The sequence below is a fragment of the Empidonax traillii genome, unplaced genomic scaffold (genome assembly GCF_003031625.1).
Source record: "Empidonax traillii isolate 1590-97213 ecotype Southwest subspecies unplaced genomic scaffold, ASM303162v1 scaffold284:size1552100, whole genome shotgun sequence".
Lineage (NCBI taxonomy): Eukaryota > Metazoa > Chordata > Aves > Passeriformes > Tyrannidae > Empidonax > Empidonax traillii.
In genome coordinates, this window is record NW_020955477.1 from 1,060,618 (window position 1) to 1,078,320 (window position 17,703).

At 38.0% G+C, this 17,703-nt stretch overlaps 1 protein-coding gene across 2 annotated transcripts in view; it reads right to left on the reverse strand.

The window, feature by feature from the left end:
- The window catches only part of SPAG16 (sperm associated antigen 16), a 367,722-nt gene that overhangs the window by 320,940 nt on the left and 29,079 nt on the right, over positions 1–17,703 (reverse strand). The gene's annotated exons all lie outside the window — the stretch shown is intronic.

Below are 17,703 nucleotides of genomic sequence, written 5' to 3' on the forward strand. Positions count from 1 at the left end.
ATCAAGAAATTAGTTATCAAACATGACACATTCAGACCTAAATGTACAAAAAGCCTCCCAGATCAGAGCTGGTGATCCTGGTACACTATCAGAGATACTGGGGTATCATTTGTATTAAATCACACCCTACACAACATCCATGCCTCCTGTAAGAATCTTCCCATTGCAGGATTTGAACTGATTTCAAGACCCCAGGGTTAGAGCCAGGAACAGCTCATTTGCTGTTTGGGAATTTAGCATTAAAAGAACAAGGATTTCCCATATTTTAAGTATTAATACGTGTAGTGGACGATTTTTTTCTTCCACAAAACATCAAGAAACAAGATTATACATCCATCTACAGATGTTTCAGACTACAGCTCATCTGAAGTAATTTTGATTTTATTTCTAAAACATGCACTGTAAAAGATAAAAGAGCGTGGGAAAAGTCTTACTTGATAATTTTGTTTGACACAGTCTCACCTTCTGCTTCTACTAAGAGAGAAATGTATCTATTCCCAAAGATTCTCCTACCACAAGTAATATCCAAATACCAACACTAGAGGTTCAAATTATTAACAAAAAATTTTCATTTTTTCCTCAAATTAATATTCTGCTTCCAAGGCAGTTACAGGAACATCAAACTGTGTTTCTGTTCCCAGTAGCCAGTACACACTGATTTTTCACATGACTAAAGTACACACTGTAATCATCTCAATAACTGTTATAAGGCACACAGGGTTTACAAAGGTCCATAGATCACTACAATGAACTGGTAAACACACTCAGGGCCCATTAGTTATTGATTTATTTGCAATTACCCGTTACAGATGCTGTCCATGTTACCCCTGTTTGCACTTCATCATACTGACTCCATTTCAGGACAGCAAGCAACCATTATATCAAGCTCCACATAATGAGAAATAATGAAAACAAAGCTGTAAGAGTGCTCTGACATGCAGGTACAAAGCACTCCACCTGTCAATACTGGAGAGAAATGGATTTTTTATAATAAAGAGCTAATTAATTGATTATTATAGTCACAAGCAGTAAGTGCTCCATCAAACCCTGCTAAAGCTGATTATCCATCCCAGTTAAGCACCATAAACATTTTCAGCTCTGCAGGAAGTGGATCCTGCAGAATATGAAAGTGAGGAACTGCCAGACTGGCTTCCCCAACGTGCCATCAGTGGAACTGAAACTGCCACCAACTGCCTGAAGGTGTGAGGAGTCAGTCTGCTCCACATTCAGCAAGGCAGATTAGGAAGCCAGATTCATCTGTAACTGATTTTGGATCACATAAAACCCAAGCCATTGCACTCCCTTGAATTAAATTTCTACTTGAGCTATTCATAGCTTAGAAATAACCCCATTATTTAGAAGTTGTCAGTTTTTTCAGGGCTGAAGAACTGGCTGTAACTGCCAGTACATTTGTGAAATGCCCAACCACATTCTCCGCTCAAAATCAACAGTCTGACCCAGAATGCTCTTAGATTCAATTTCCATCTGCTAAATTTTATTCTACATTTGTCTGCTAAGTAAACAGTGCTATTAAGTATGTATTTTGTTTTCTTCGTCATAGTCAATGAGGAAGAGCCTCCTAATTAAACCTGATATAGTTGAAGATGACCCTGCTCATTGCAGGGGGGTTGGACTATGTGGCCTCTAAAGGTCCCTTCAAACACAGACTATTCTATGATTCTGTGAACTTTAAAAGGCACTGTAGTAAAGTATACTTTTATTTCTATTTAGTTTACTAAGTGATCCAAACCTCCCCTCCTGGTCTCTTCATGCAATAAGACCTCTCCAGTGTGTCATTTCATAACTTGATCAGTAGCTCTGAATCAAAACACTAATCAAATTTGAGATTTTTTTTTTTTCCCCCAAGTCATATATAACAATGCTAAATAGCTTATGAAGAAAAAAAAAATCTCTGGAAATATTTGATTATTCTCCATTTAAGGCTGCATGTCAGACTCAACTCCATTAGTAACATTATTTATGCTGATTTCATGCAATTCCACAATTGTATCTTCCACAAATGGGATAATTTGTATTAATATTATTACTAATCATATACAATTTTTAGTGCTATCACTCCATTCCTCCATTTCTTGAGTCACTTTTTACATCTTAAATACAGTTTTGAAAGCACCCACAGATTATTGGCACAGTCTCTCTGAGACAATTTCTTACAACAGAAGAAGATGAAAAAATAGCATTAGTTTATCACCACCTGACTCCCGAGTTACAATATTGAAACACTGAGCTTTCATGTGGGATAGGAGAACTGTAAGATTTTATTCAATTCTCGAAGCCTAGTCCATGTATCCTCAATAGAAAGGTAATTTGTTTCATGTGGGTTAGGACAGATGGCATGGGGACCTAAAATGAATTTTCCTCTGAAAAACAGCAATCGTTTACCCAGTGGATCAGTTCTTTTTCTGTATTCAAAATCATATATCCTTAGTAGGAATGCAAGTAACAGTTTGTATTGCTTTTTATTACCATTAGCCCATCAAAACCCACTCAATTTTGAGATGGAACCAGATGCTATTTGTCCTTTTTGGTCTCTCTACAAGCTGCAGAAAAACTGTTCTTCCCATGCAGCAGTTTTCTGTTCCAACCTCTCTGGCAAAATCAGAAGGAATATCCAAAACCAATTCTCCCCAACTGCTCATCCACAGAAAGACTCAAGACAACTTGCAATCTCATTCCATCCTGGGGCACTTGGGCAGTGCCAGAACAGCTTCAGAGCTGTTACTGGAGATGGCAAATTTCACTCATCAGTAGCTACAGCACAGGATGAGTATGAAGAACACGGGCTTTATTAATTATTAAGGCTGCCATCTATTGATATTTCTCTGTGGACTCAGAGTAAAGGTACAGCCAGTTATGAGACAAAAGTGGATAAAACCCCACTGGATTCACTGAGTACAGTTTGGAACATAATGCTTGAAGAGACATCAGCACAAATCTACAGCAGAGAGAGAACACAACACCACCTACCCAGAAAAATTCACTGTTTATCTGATCACAGGCTGTACCAGCCTGTTCTCATTCACAGGACGCTACCAGAGGTAAACCCTGGTTAAGAATTATTTTAGGAAAACTAAGAACACAATCTGGATGTAAGAGGAGCAAGACACTAGTGAGAAAAAGCAGGCTGAGAAGGGAACACTCAGGAATTCTGCAGTAGAGCACACAGGACGTTGCAGCATACAAAATCAGTTTAAAAAATCCTGGTGCAACCAAGGCATCTCTATTTTAATTATTCTTATACCTTAAACAATTGCCTTTGTTTCCTCCATCTACTCCTCTTTTTTCCTTGTAATTTGCCCAATTCCTGAAAATCTAGAGAGGTTCAAACCCTCCCTGAGCCCTGATTCCCCAGCCATACAATTATGCCCAACTGCCCTTTGAATGTACAGAACAAGTGTGACTCTTCATTGTACACTACAATAACATTAAGAAATGTCATGAACTATAAATCTGAATTTCATTCCCCCTTGTATTATGAAATCACTTGTTGTAGTAAGTGTCCTTATCTGTTACCTCATCTTCTTGGCATCTTCCTCTATGACTTTAGTAAAAGCTTGAGGATCACAAGCCACCTTAACACATTCCTCTTTAAAGCAAACCCAAGTGGACAGGAACAGGCTGATTAAATTCCCTTTGCCCAATTTTCTACCTGTATCAGAAGTCCTCTCTCATTCTCTCTTGATTTCACAACACACCAATTGTGGCTACACCTCTCCCCACACAGATTTAACTGTAGCTTTTTTGCTCTACTTTTGTCCTCTGAAATTCTCCATCATTAGTCTTGTCTCCCCTTATTTATCATTTATAATCTGTACCATTGTCTCAGTCTTGCTTTACTTGTACTTCCCAGTCATCTGATATGTTCTTAGCAAACTTCCACTCCTTCCCTTTGTAGCTTCCATGCATTCCTAGGTACTTACATGGCATGTGGAAAATTCTGTGGAACAATTACTTCATTATGCAGAAAGAGATCAACTTGCACTGCCACCTTTCCTATTTTAAAGCCCTACTCCCACTGCCACGTATTTCAAAGTGTTCTTAGAGTACAATCAACAATGTAAGCACAGGAATAGTTTCAGGAAAATAACATTTCTGTAAAGTGCCTTTTGGATTTGGGTATAAATTCTAGTCCTGCTGACAGGACTTCAGTTTCTCATTTCTGATCCAGAATGCAGGATTGCAAACTTCCACTTGTTGACATTCAAGCCACCATGGACTCATTATAGCCACTTGGTCTAAACCACACGATTCACAATGCCCTGCTCTCCCCTGTGCCTCAAGCCCACATCAATTCCTGCATTATGGTGCAAATCAGCCTTTTATTTCCAAGTGCCCAAAGACGAAATCATCTCGCTCAGAGAGCTGCCTCTTCTTCTTCACCTGTCAGTTCATTCTTTTATCTTTTATTTCTACCCTCAGTTGTCAAATCAACATCTCGTGTCTTCTGTTGTTGTTGTTGTACTTGTGCCTTCCCTCTGCAGGCACTGAAGGCAGTATTTGGCAAGAGCTTTTCACAGTTAAACTGGAAAACCACCAACCCGTTTTTTCCTCAAAGGAACTGCAGTTACTAAAAGCATTTGATATGTTTTTAAAGAACTCTTCTCTGTGAACACAGTTATTGCTGCACATCAGATACAAGGCCTGTAATGTTTAAGCCATAAACTGTGTCTCTGGACTCCTTTTGTAATTGCCCTGAAGGAAATTCTAACAAACTCTCCAACTTCCAGACCCTCACTGATGAAAAATTCAGTAATACTCTGCCTCCAGATCAGACTCAGAAACTCACTGGAATCACATGGCCAATTTCTTAGGTATTAAAGATCCTCTTTTTGTGCATATGGAGCAAAGCAGAAAACAAAGTAATGCCCACTAGAACATATTAGACATCTTTCATCTCGATTTCTATCATTGCCACAATTAAATGCACATTTACCCTTTTTCTGGAGCAGAAAAAACATTAAATATATACAGGTGATGAATTTCAAAAAAGATTACAGCATCTCCCACTGCTGTCTTAGGATTATCTTCTGACCATTAGCTTCTTAAAACTATCTTATTTGTTCAGAACATTTGAAAGAAAACACATTTTAGAACGAAGAAACATCTTACACAAGCAATTATTCTATATTCAATTATGAATGCACCACCTCAAAAGACTGGTAAGTCTAAAAGACTTCTGGTGCTGGAAGTTGGACATGTTACTGCACTACAGTGAAATTCAAGGTTTTTGAGTTCTCACTTTTTGAGTCAGAAATAAACCCTGAAAAAAAAAAAAAGGCGAAAAAGTATGTGGCAAGAGCATAATTAATAGAGGTTACTTAATCAGGTTTGAGAAGCAACATTCTAACTCCATATTTCTATATTTAAACTAAGCTTAAGCTACACTGGATTCTTTCATCCAAGATATTACTGCTAATACACTCCTGCTATTTTTGTGTGTCTATGACTTTAACAGTCCTTAGTCACATTTCTAGAGGCTTCCACCAAACTGGTGGGTACAGTCTCTCCAAAAACTTCCTTTTCTAACTCAAAATCTAAAGGGAATATAAAGAACAGAGCAAGAGATGTATGGTCATCACAGATACTCAAAAGAGCACCACTTTACAATTTCAAGTTGGGGTTTTTTTTCTTTTAATTTAAGGATTAAAGCATTTAAATTCCAATACTGCACAAAGGACTCGGGGATGGGAGAGCACAAAATTACCTGTATATTCCTCAGTGGGGTGGAGTGAAGAAACAAACACAAGGAGCAGAAATTCCAAGTAACAGCTGAGAGCAGCAGTTGAAATTTCCACAGAAAAAAAAAAAAAAACACTGAATGGAAGGTCTAAATATATAACCAACATTTTTTGCACTGATATGTACTATATATCTGCCTGGTAGCTTGTCTGTACACTTCAACAAAAAGGTAGACGGCAATGATCAGCAGTAAATCTTTATCATAACAGCGGAATTACAACTTGCTCAAACCAAAAAACCCCAAACACGTCATGCTTTACTGCATTACCTAAACAGGAGCAGAGAAACCCTTAAACATGTTAAGTTCAGGAGTAATTGTAGGAGAAATGTAGAGGTAAAAGTCCCCTTGACAAGCAGACGAATTCTCCCCATGATTCAATCATCTAATACCTTCCTATACAATTTCATCAGGATTCAGACATGGAAAGGCCGTGAGGACTCTCTAACAATGACCACAAACTTGAAATTCCCTCCAGAAACCTTCACCTACTCTTGAGTGAGCAGGAAGAAATCTGGAGGAACATACAGAGCGAGCAGATCCTGTGTCCACACACACACCATGCAGATCCAGCTTCCCCAGCAGAGCAGGGCTTGGAACCCAGCACTGTCCTGCTCACCTCATTCACCAGCAGAAAACAAGCACCACCAGAAAAACACAAAGAATGAAAGGAGAAAAGAAAATAGGGGCAGAAATATTAGGGGCAGAAAACTGCAACCCTGTCACTGGCAACAAGGCATTGGATCTGTTTCACTGGTTATGATTAAGATACTAATTACCAGACAATGAACCTTTGCACTACAACACTATACAGTGACAGCTGACTTGCTACAGGAGCTGGCTATTTAGCATGCTTGGACAATAATATCAGCCTCATCTCAGCATATGAGACTTACATTCTCAAAAGCATTTAGACATCTAAGGTCCCTTCCAACTCACACCATTCCATGATTCCACAATCTACTGCCTTCATGGCAGGGAACCCAGACACCTTGGTAGAGGTTGAAATCCAAGCCACTGCTATTTTGAGAAGAAAAACTGAAAGGCTCAAAACCCCTTGGTAAATGGCTTTCAAGGACTGGGTGTGCAGCTGAAGTACAGTAAGACAATACAGACTCCTCTCATTTGTAAAACCCAGCATATACTTGTGTGGCTAAAAATAATGGGCAAATTAGAGTTCATGCAGACTCACCAAAAAGAGTGCTAATAAAATCAAATCTCAGCTGTGCCATTAATTTATTGAGTGGAACAATCCAATGACATACTAAAGTGACACTCAAATACATCTGGCTGCAAAGAGAGACAAAAAGGTTACTCTTTCCTTGTTTCCTCTCGTTACATTTATTACAGTAACGTACTTCTGACAGGAAATTCATGATGAATTAATTCAATTAGTTAGAAGACCTTTAAAAGTAATAAAAATAGGATTTGTATTATTAGGACCAGCATTTATAGCTCCGAATCTCCAATTTAAAGGCTTCCCTGACATTCATAAATTACTTAAGATAACAAACAAAGAAACAGAGAAGGACCGTTCCAAAAGGTATAAAATAGAGCCAATCTCCAGCACTGTGGAGTGGCTGACACAGCTGATGAGAACAGTCCCCTGCACAGGTGTTGGCATGTTCTGACTAAGCTCCCAGCCCCAGCTTTGGCACATCCAGCCTCTCTTATTGCCACCGAGGCTCTCTACTCACACACATCACCAGATGGTGGCGAGAAGCTTCCTCTGTGTGTACCCTGACAAAAATGGAAATAAACTCCACAGATTGTAAAGAGCTCCTTGCTATGACTCCCAGACCAGAAATCAGTTAACTTAGTGCCAAGGTTAAGAACATATGAATGCATTAGCTTGTTTGTTTGTGCTTTTAGAACCAATACAGGAGTTATCAAATACAACACAGGACCTATCCAATTATCCTTAAATGTGCTCCAAATATTGTCAGCCTTCCCCTCATTCTTTTTATAAACTGTGTAAATGTAAAACAATTAATTAGTACATAACAGGCTGTCTTACATTAAAAGAAAACAAAACTCTATAAATAAACAATTGTGCCAACGTAGCCCTTTCAGCTCCTCTTCATTGTTACTTCCAAAATTACTTCAGCCTGAGTGGATTTTTGAGATCAAAGCAAGCCCCACACACACACACTGCTGCTTCAAAGCTGTGGTGGCAGGCAAAAATTGGTCATGAACTATTAGTTGGAAAACAGAGGAGAACCTGGAGGAACAAGATCAGAACAAGGAAAGTTTAGTCAACAACAGAACAGCAGCAGAAGAAACAGCTGCCAAAGCCTATCCTGGAACTCAAGAGTACAACCCTTTCCAATTAATATTATGTTTCAACAAAAACCCATCACTCAGCAACTGGCTGCATATAAAAAAATCCAAGTACAAAACACTCAAAATGAGGATTCCATCCAACACAATTTTTTAAAGTAAAAATATCTATTTCATCTCCATCTTCAGCGCTATTTTCATTACTAATGCAAAACCGAGGGCAATATGTTGGTGTTCACCAACCCTGTGATCTGTGCTGAAACATGACTGGGGTATCCTCCCTAACTATTACCTTAACACGGGTATGTGCTGCTCTGATTATTTTATCTGCTGGATTCCAGAACAATTTTTGCATCAATTGTGAAGGAGGCCTGTGAATTTCTTTACTATCACTAACGCCCTTTTCAGGCTGCATTCTTAAGTGGCCATGAAAAACACACATATAAAAGGCAGAGAGACATCACACCTATATGCATTGTTCTTAAATTATCTACATAGGTTCAGTAATTTACACAGAACTTTTTTTTAATTATAATTATTGTACACCAGAAGTGTGGGCAACATTTTCACATTAACAAGTACCACTGGCACATGACTAAATTTTTTTGTTAATACTACATACAGTGATTTTGCACAGTCTTTTTGTTTATCTGTTCCTTTACTTTTCAAGCTATTTGTGGAAATCAACTCATGATAGATTTACATCACAGCAAATCTCACTTTTTGCTCTAGTGCTTCCAAAGAACAGTTATTTTACAGGTGCTTCAGAAACACTGGGGAGCTTTGCTTTCTACCACGAGTGAAGCATTCCTGCAAGAACAGAAGCAGCTTCAGATGAGTGACTGGATGATCAGCTTTGGATAATTTAAAGTGTGCAGCACATGACCTGAACTATACACACAAAAGAGGATAAAACCTTGTAAACATAAATATAGAAAGAAATGCAAACTCAAACACTCCACCTGGTAATTTGACACTACTTCAGCGTTGTCTGGTCTGTGTTTTGACTAACAGAATGCTACAGCTAGGCTTTCAAACTTCTGTTTTTCAAACTTGGTAATTCAGCACCTTAGTTGAAACTTAAGAGTATTTACAAAACCAGCAGAAGAAAGGAAGAGATGGGGAGTTTCTAGGGAAAAGAGAATGACTGAAAGGAAAACCACTTGAGTATAAACAATATATTGTGCTTTTTGCCCCCAAAACCAGTCTCAGAGATCATGGTCACATTAAGACACTGGACTGTACTTAAGTAAAAATGAATTTGCAATATGAAAAGATTCCCGATGTGTCCATAAAATTGTTCAGCAGTTGTGCCTTACAAAGCGGTTCCATTTAGTGGCAACAGATCTGATTTACCTTCATTGCCTAAATGTGACGCTGCAATGATTTCTGTTCCCTTGGCATAACCCCATCTGGAGATCCATCATTACAGGCTGGTTTCCAGCACAAATGTGTCCCACCTCAGACTCCCTGCTGGCAGAGCTTTCACTTGGGTTACTGCGTGCAAGAGCAGGTGAGACCAATTAATCCATGATTATACAACAACAAGTTTTAATCACGATCAACCCTGCCAGGCCCCGATTCAAACTGGAAATCCAATTAGGACAAGGCCTGTGACCCATTACCATTGTCTTCATGGCACGCCACACTCCCAGGAAACACTATTACATTTTCTGGAGGAAAATGGTCCGATTATTAATTCATAAACTCTTTGGAATAAAGACTGAGTATTTTATTTCATTTCTCTGCATTCAAACAGAAACAATTAAGCCTCTGCTTTCTACTCCCAGAAGTGCAGTTTGAATATACAAGACAAACAACCCCGAACACGACAAGCAGCGCGTGTTCCTGCCAGAGCACTTGGGGTGTGGGAGAGATTTGTTACCATGCAAACTAAATGCTAATGTTGGATTTCATTTTCCTTAAAGTGATGTTTACATATGCAAGGGCTTTGTTTAAATATTGGGAGAAAAGATTGAAACACCAAAATCCATAACTTAGTCCAGAATAGTTAATTTAAAATATAAATACGGCAGTGAGCACCTGAGCTTCTCCCTCCAGATTTTAGGGGTCCGAGTGCTTATTTCATATTTCAATCACAATTCAGCAATTTAAAAGGGATCTAGTTTCATCCATGACTTACTCAAGCTGAACTACATTAAAATGGAAAAAACCAAAACAAACCAAACAATTAATATTAACTTTAGCCTTGCTTAATCTACTTTTTGTTCTAAGTATATCAAGCAGAAGTTCACACATTGCCCTGAACATCAGCCTAAGTTAACTGTGAATTTTAGACTGCAAATATTTCTTCTGGAAGAATATTTCTTTCCAAATGGTGCTGATTATTTACCCAGTTCAAATACATTTACCGTTCTGTACATTTTGACTTGCCACTGTATATCAATTAAATTTAGAACTTTTATAGAATTATTTTATAGGTGTTTTATCAATACCCCAAAATACCCAAGCAGATCATTGGGTTGTACTGAAAACTAAAACTGCATGTATATAAGGTTCCCAAATTATTACACAACTCTTCCCATCGCTTGCACTGTAAAATTTTTATTATAAAACAGACCTCTAAAAAAAAAAGAAAAATTATAATTGAAATAGATTTCTGTGGAACTTAGATTTTTTTTTTCCCCTCACACAAGAAAAATCCCTTCTTAAAAAGCATTGACTTTTTTCAAGTGAACTGAACTTTGCATCGATAATGTCATAACCAAGGTACCCAACACTGCTCATACCTTGGGCAGTGCATTCTAATGCCAGTTAGTGACTCACTTTCCTTTAAAGAAATAAAGATCTTGGCAGAAGTTTGACTTTGAAAAGAGGACTGGAATGGCCCAGTTAGAGACCCTGTACCAGCAGAATCCCCTTCAGCGGCTCCAAGTACCAAACACCTGTTCGAGAAGAAACAAGCACAACTAAACCACTCTCCTCCTGGGCCCCACAAAATTCCCACACCATTTCCAAGAGAAACTTTAAGGCCTTGACACTTTAATTAAAGGGAAACCAAAGCATTAGTCCCAAGTTAATGAAATGACTCAATTCTGGCCTCAAATGCCAAACACTGCTGACATCACCAACAGCTGTACAAGCATCGATCCACCTCCTGCTGCGGGTGCTTTGCACGGAGCCTCCTGTGCTCTTGGCAAGTTCCCTCTTAACTCCTGTATGGTCAAATCCTACCGTAAATCCCAAAGTGAAGGAGGGACAGCACTGCAGGAACACCTGTGGGGTAAAGGAAACCCATGTGCACAACAGAATTCCCAACTCTCCCCCTTTGACAGGGCTGTCTGTTCTGAGCAAGGCAGAACAGCTACTGATAAAAGAAACATTTTAAAGTCCTCAGGTTTATGTATTTTTCTTCCTATCTTTTACATCATCTCAGCAACACTCAAAGGTTGTTTTTCAAATTAAATATTATTTCAATAGGTTCCTCTTGCAGGAAACCAAAGCATTTGCATCTAAAAATCAGTAATTTTATTATCAGTAGTTTCTGTAAGTGATTACAGCAAGAGTGAGACTCACAGTCTCACTGAAGACAGATTATTATTCTAAAATCTGTCATTATTTACACTCAGAGACAGAAAGAAACATATAAATATGCAAAGCATATGTACAATTAGAATTAGGATCAAATGCATTCTAGTTCCCAACATCCTTCTGCACTGGTTTTCAGTCTTGGGACTCTGTTACTTTATTATTCTTGGCAGCGTGCAATGACTCAAAATAAGCCTTGTCCTTCAGCACAAAGAAACCCTTTGGATGCTCTGGGAAGTAGTTTTATCAAGTACCAGTGGCTTCAAGTATCAATCTATTTCTAGAAAAGCGTGCACTGGGTGTATGGATTTAACAAAGCTGCAAAGATGGATGAAAAATTATATATAAGCTGTCTATAATTTGGTCTTGCAGCTATATGAGTATTTCCTATACAGTTTATTTGTAGTTAAGATTCTTAAGCGTTTTCTTGTTTTCTCCCTGCAGGTCTGTCACCTTTAGCATATTTGGGAAAGCCTGAAACTAAAGCCATCATGACATTATCTACTACACTGCAGAATACCATAAACAAATTAAAACCAAAGCATGGATTTCATCTAAAAAGAAGTTTTTTTTTTTTTCTTTTGACCATTTCCAAGCAGGAATTGCTTAATTACAAAATACATAATTGTTTTAAAATTAAATTCCATCAAAACCAACTAACGAACACATACTACATCCAGTTAATCTCTGACCATATTCTTGATATTTGAGTCCCAGAACATTGATTCCTTAAGTAGAAGGAAAGAGGCATCATATTCTGAAGACAGATATCCTGTGCTGATTAATCCCACTGTGCACCTGAGGCCAGTCCCACTGGCCACGGAGCTGCACGTGCCATCCCCGCTCCAGAGCCACAGGCACACTGAGCACTTCACAAATCCACACTTGCTGGCTGGCACATCTTCTACAGTGACCTTTCCCCCAGCCCTCAAGTCTTATGGGAATTAGAAATCATTTCTTTGATATTGCTATTCTTTAATAGCAAGTCAAAACTGGCCTGCTGTGTCAGGGCAAGGCTGAAAGCTCCTTCCCTTCAGCAGGGTTTTTTGGGGAATATGACAGCTGGGCAGCTAAACAAACCTTCTACTGGTCAGTTAATGCATCCCCTTTCCCAAGGGGACACTGTACCTATGCTATTCCTCAGAAAAATCTGTGTGTCCTGTCACTGGAACACAAACTCCCTAGGCAATCTAGTCCAGTGCTTCACTGTATTTACCACCACAAATTGTTTAATCTGTCATCTGAACCATTCTTATTGAGTTTCTACTTTATTACTTCTTGTGCTAACAGGTTGTTTTGTTATTTGGTTGTTTTTTTTTTTTTTTTTTTTTTTAAACAGAATTCTACTTTAAGGATGCATCCTGTCTCCCCTTAGGGTTCTTTTCTGTGGACTACACAATTTCACTTTTCACCTTTTGACAGTTGCACAGATTTCTAATCGTTCTTACTGCTCTAGTTTAGCTGCTCGCCTCGTCTCCAGAGGAGCTGCGATTTCAAACTGAGCACAGAACTGCAGCCAAAGCCACATGCCATGTGAACAAAGCAAGAGGAATATTCCACAGCCTCCATGCAATATTGCTGGTTCACACTGCAATACAGCTTTCAGCTGTTCAGCAATATTACGGCATTTTCAAGTCATGTTAAGCTCGTTTTACACAACATACCCTAGAGCCTACTCTAATTAAAAGCTATTTGATCAACACTTGCTTATCTTCCTGATCTCTATTTGTGCACTGGATCATTTTTTAAAGGCAGAGTTTTGTACCTTGCCTTACAATGCATGTTATCTCTTCAGATCGATTCTCCAGTAGAACAGCTTTGGAATTTTACTCCTGTCCTCAGCTTCACTTGCTATTCCAACCCCACCAAACCCAGGTCGCTTGGTCTGTAAGTTTTGCCAGCTTATTTTCTGTTCCATTTCCAGGTCATTAATGACAATCTATCCCAGCAAAACGCCTATTCAATACATCTACAAATTTCTAATCTATTTTTCTTTTATTGAGAACAATTTATGTCAGGCCAAATTGCTACAGTTTCTCACAGGAACCATCTGTGAGACAATACCCAAATCCTTTCTAAAAACATAAGAGCTCTTGTATCTTAAGAATAAGATAACAGTACTACACTTAGTGCTTCTCTCCTAACCATACCTCCTATCCTTCTATGGATGTAATTTAGAGTGGATTGAAACACTTTTTCCTTATAAATCCATTTTCACAGTTACTCCTTTTCCTGGTTTCTTGCCGATGTTCAGTACAAATTCAGTTATTCACTGCCAGCCTCCTCAGGAATTTAAGTTACACTGTCTAGTCTATCATTTCTTACTTTTTATCTCTTATTTCATAGCTTCTACTTTATCCTTTTCCCTTCTTCAGAATGCAGTCTTACATCTGGGTAACTGGTATTAATTTTCTTAGCTACGTGTCTGGAGTTTTATCGTGCCAGGGAACGGCTGGAGAAATAAGCATTCCCAGCACTATCTGTCAGTCATCTTCTCTGAATATCAAACCAGTGCTTTCTTAGCCACCTTACTGCAAACACAAACTGATTGTCTACTTCGTTTAAAACCCTTCCTAACTATTTTGGGATCTCATCTTTCCAATTCTGTCCCCAGTACGCCTGTGTTAATTTAGATTCAAATAATTGAATTCAATAATCTGATTAAGTGATCATTTGGTTTCAGCTTCCCTTCTGCTCGAGAGCACAGAAACGGCAGTTCTTGTAAATTGTCTATACTTTCTTCCATAGAACTGAGGAGAAGTTCGGGTTTAATACATGTAGCCGTGTGATATTTCAACCCAAAATCTTATCAATTACAAAAGCTGTATTTGTATGATCACTTGATTTTAGTTCCATATTTTTAATGCACTCAGTGGCCCTAATTGCAAAATCTGTTCCACAGGAACAGACAATGCCTCAACTCCAGAAGTGTCCAATGCACCTTTGGATAAAGTTTTTCACCAGTAAAACTGCAGAAAATTAAATTGGGTTGTAATTTATTATATGCAGAAATATAACTTAGTGAATATAAAGAACCTGCAATTGTCCTGCTAATAACTACTAAAAACAATCAAACTTAGAATGTACTCTGAGAGAATGAATATATAAAAATAGGGAAAGTATATTTCCACAGCATAATGAAATTCCCATTATAAAAGGTTCTCTACAATGTTAATGACCTGCGAGTGCATTTTAATTAATTTCAATGTTTAAAGCAGTACTCTACACACATTCTTAATCTAAGAATATTTATGCTATTGATACTGGCTTATTAAGGGCCAGATATGCAAATAGTTTAGCCTAATTGCCTGTTACTGTACAATTTAATTGAGTCTCATAAAAAAGATGGTAAAATCAGGATAATACATTCCCTCAGAAAGAAATCCAGTTGCTTTTTCACTGTTTCACTGATAAACTTCACATCAAAGGGACCCTGTGTTTTAAATTACGTGTCAGCTTTTACAGGATATTACAAAAACACAATCTATGTCTGTCCTTGAAGCAAATGTTCTTGCTCAGCTATGAGTCATATTTGCATCTCCTTAAAAGCACAGGCATTTGTTAGATCACTGTTTAGCTACAAGACAAAAAGTGAGGTTAAATCATTTCCATCACCATAGTTCACTCCTGTGTAATAGTACAGTAAATGCAAACATTTATAATTTTGTCTCAAGGATACGATACCATGACAATGTATTGGCTTTTTACTCAATGTGACATAATCAAAATGACTACATTTGAAAACTGGATTAAGGGTTCACTCTGAGCTTTAAAAGTTCACCTACATTTCCTGAAGAGAGCTAAACAATACTAGACAGTGAATTTTACCCAGATTTCCCACATCTTCTGTTTTCTCCATTTTGTCATAAATGAACTGTGTAAATACAGGACTTCTTAACTGCATTTATTTCTTCTGTATATTCCTCACCTGAATTCCATGAGCTGACCAACTTATGCTGACTCTTACTTCCTTTGCAGTATAAAGAGAACTCATATGAATCAATTTTAATACGTATAAAGCAATTTTACCCTCCCCAATAAAACATTGAAAGTATTATTTTCATTATTGCAAAGAAAAACAAGACTTATTAATGGTACACTCTTCAGTGAAGACATTCCCATGATGAGTCACTCTAAGTCACAGAAGACACAGCAGAATTTAAAAGATCTTCTGCTATAGGTCAAAGGAGATGGGACAGCACACAAGTCTGATTCCAAGTACCACAAAAATCAATCTAAGGAAGTCCAGGCTGTCATTTATAGCTCATCCTTCTGACAGGAACAAATACTCAGACAACTCAACTGTTGAATAAAGAAAGCACTATTTTAATAAAATCCCTTGTATTAGAACCACAGTTCAATAAATTCACTCTAAAGGACCGAGTTCTGTATCTTTTGTTTTAAACATAATTTTAACTTCCCCCTTTGCACTCTACTCACTCATCATTCCCTCTGCCATTAATTTCAACAGCCTAGCCAATAATTCCCCTGCACTATCAAAGGCAGTAGGCTTTACTAAGGTGAAAGAAAATATTTAGAAATAATAGATCCAGGAAATGTAAAGTGAAAAAGAACTATCGTTCCATTGCTGGAAGAGATGCTAATCTCACACCTCAGGGTTTAGATTATCGCTTAGCCATGGTAAAATCTAGTACATTCAAACATGTCCATATTTTCTGATGTCTTATTTCTGGAACTACTCCAGTTTTCTAACTCATTGATTAAATAAAGACATCAGGGCCTCTGGTAGGACTCATTTGGGAAACATAAGATCTGCAGAAACACAGATGGTTGCCAGAACCAGTCAACTAACAGTGCTCATGCATTTCAAAGAACAAGAGCCAGGCAGGCTCACTACCTGAGCAGAGTTTATACTCTGGGGGTGAAGCAAAACTCCACTGAAATTTACTATCAAAATTCTGATGACTTCAGCAGAAACAGGAACAAGAAAATGATTATTTCCTGGGCTAGGAAATTTTACCTGTTCACAAGTCAAAATGAGGAGAGGAGATACCTGTAAGCGTTTAAGATGTAAGTTTTCAACCAGCAAATGAAAACCAGGGAAAGTGGAGATGGACTGACAGGCATGTGCCTCAGTAATGCTCAGATACCAACAGGTGGGGAGACAGTACAGGGAATTATTTCCTATATGATGAGAAGTCATTCAGAAAGCAACAGCAGGTAGATAAGTAATTTGGGGATTCAGGAGAAAGAAAACAAAAGAAAACAAATACAACTGTTTGTTTGTCAGTGGAGAGGTGCACTGCCAATAGAAGAAATGCTCTTGCAAGCCAAATAGAAACATTAAAAATCAATTACCATGACCATACTCTTGGGGAGATAAGGAAAGATGAAAGCTCATTCCAACTATATCAGCATAAAGTCAAGATTTTTTCCTTCCCCAAACCCACAGTTTAAACTCTAACAGTACTTCTCAAACAGAAATATGCCAAGAAACAGGTTCAAGGGCTTATGAAATTTTAGATTTTTGAATGTTTACCTTGATCTGGAAAAATTAAACCCTCTGATGTATTGTCAAAAAAATGCAACCTCAACAAATAAACCTATTGGAATAAAATAAGTAAACAACTCCTTTCCACAATAAAAAATATTCAATCATGAATTATTTCTGATTTTTCACAACTTCTAAACTTGAATATACCAGAAGTGTGTTAATCTTTGCGTTTGGAAGCTTTGACTATTAAGAAACCACTGGGGTTTTTTCCTCTTAGTCTCCTAGATGATGTACCTTTTAGACCCACCTGGAACAGTCAGTCTGAAATGTTTGGAAAGCTTGCAAGTACTACAGAACAGAACAGGATTTCTCAAGTTACAAAAGAAACACAACAGAGCAAGAAACATTTATAGCCAATGCTCTTCCTCCCCAGGGTGATTACATCAGGTTCTCAAAAAGCAGCTTGCTAGCTTCAACTAATCACAGTTCCCATCATTCCTTGAAATATTAATTGCAATAAGAACTCATAATGAAAATAAACTTGTTACCTACCTTTCCTATTCACTAAGCATGGCTTCTTTTAAACACATGGGACAGGCATCTTTCACCACAGCTTAGTACCAGTTCAGGGTGGATTAGATACTGAGCAACAGGAAAGAAC